This window comes from Fukomys damarensis, unplaced genomic scaffold (assembly GCF_012274545.1).
Source record: "Fukomys damarensis isolate Sample0158 unplaced genomic scaffold, DMR_v1.0_HiC HiC_scaffold_6, whole genome shotgun sequence".
Taxonomy (NCBI): domain Eukaryota; kingdom Metazoa; phylum Chordata; class Mammalia; order Rodentia; family Bathyergidae; genus Fukomys; species Fukomys damarensis.
Genome location: NW_022900918.1, coordinates 21,775,213 through 21,777,450, shown reverse-complemented (window position 1 = coordinate 21,777,450; position 2,238 = coordinate 21,775,213).

The window sequence follows — 2,238 nt, the reverse complement described above, 5'->3', positions numbered from 1 at the left end:
CTCAAAAAAAAAAAAAAAAAAGCCGTGGAATCATAGTCATTATTATATTATAGCAATGTTTCCATAAACTCAAAAAGTGTTACTGCATTACTCACCAGTTACTCTCCACTCAACACATGGTAATAGCAGGAAGTTATGAACTTTATTTTGTGACATTCAACTTTTCCAGTATTTAAGCAAATGGCCTAATATGCTATGGACTCTCTAGCATCCTTACCATTTGGCTTGTTTCATTCACCACGTTTTAGTTATTCATGCCTATGGATTTTATCATAGTTTGTCTTATTGCTGAATAGAGCTACACAATATAATATTTTTTCATACTCTTGAAAGACATTCAATTTAGACATAATTTGAGATTGTTAAGAATAAAGTACTCAGTATATTCCTGCATAAGTCTTTTTGTGAATCTATTTCTCTTCATTTTGGTCAAATATCTCAAAGAGTAAAACCTGGGTGTATTATAAGTGAATATTTAGTTTTAGAGAAATCGGTCATGCTATGTTCAGCAGTGTTTTTACTGTTTTACAAACTTAACGGTTGTTTGAGAGTTCTAGTTCCTCCATATCTTTTCCAACAGTTGATATCTTAGTCTTTTCTTTAGCCAATAAAAAGAAGTTATTTATTTTGTATTAGCATGACAAAGATTTTGAGCATTTTCTCATGACCATCAATCACTTTTTCAAATTATATATTCAAGTCTCTCTCCCACTTCATTATCTGCTTTTCTTCCCGCCGAGGTTTTCCAGCTCATTTTATATTCTGAATACAGAAAAGTTGCCTAAATCTTCTAAATATAAGATACATAAATTGCAAATGTTTTCTCCTAGACTTTTCCTTCTTGTTTTCTCATTTATTTCATGTTGTGTTCTAAAGAGGTTTCACTTAGTCTAACAAATTATATAATTTAAATTATATAATATAAATAATAAGTTATTTTTCCCTTTTTGTTAATTATTTTTGTTTCTTAAAAGAATTGCAATCTGAATTCAGCAAAGATTTTCTCTTATATTTTCCCCTAGCTTTTTTATAACTTTAGTGATTAGATTAATATTTAACATGTACTTTCAGTTAATATATTTACATGTTACTAAGTTATAGTTGCTACACACACACGCACACACACACACACACAAAGAAAACCCCACACATGAATACATTGTATAAAGATAAGTGTTTAGCCAGTGATTGTACGATGTTTCTTTTTGAATAGCCAAATAAAAACCACGAAAACATGTCTTAGGACATGTAATAAGCTGCAAACAATACTATGTCTCTACAGAGAATAAGACAACTCAAGGGATAGAAAGATGCTGATTGCTAGCACATCCACTTCAACTCAGCCATTTTGGGTTGTTATGAAAACACATGAATATGGAGAATGAAAAGAGACTCTTATAAAATGAGCCGTATCGTAATTCTAGCTTTTATTTCAAACCTATATATATATTGCTCCAATGGATTAACACATTTTCTCACACCTGATGTGCAGCTATTGATCTGAAAATCATTTTTTCATAAACCCTACTTCCAAAGACCAAAAGAAGCTATTTGTACTCAGAATGTTAAAAATGAAATTTTACTGTCCCAATTCAAAATCTACTTTACAGCCATAAATCATAATTTAGTCTGCAAGGACTTTGAACATCACCTTCTGTAAGACACTCTCCACTCATTAGCTTAATGTTACAAATTGGGCTGAATGTGTAAGAGGTAGCAATTGCTATAACCTGTTTGGCAAAATACCTTTGAGTTACACAGTTTAATAAATCTGACAAAAATCCTTGAAATTCTTTCCTTAGTGAAATTTTTATAGGTCCATTGATGTAAGGCATATTAAGATACCACTTCTACGTGAATTAGTTGTATTTGATATCTCCTGCCACCAAAAAGAGATACAATATGAAAGTGAACCACTTTGGATTTTGAAAGCAGAATATTTTTCATAAAATAGTAGTGTGCTACTTTAATCCAGTTGATAAATGATTTAAAAACAAAACCACCCTCTTAGTTTTAAATGGAACTGTGAAGTTGAGTTTGCAACAAGTTGAGTTTGCTATGCAATCTATTTCGGCAGTTTGGCCATATAACAGCAAATCAAATGTTGCTTGTTGTGTCAAGGAAGACAGACATACTGTTTATGTCCCAATATTTAATCATGACAAAACATTAAGGATTACAAAGCAATGCCGCAGCACCTCCTCCAAATAACTATATTTATTTTGAGAAAGATCTCTT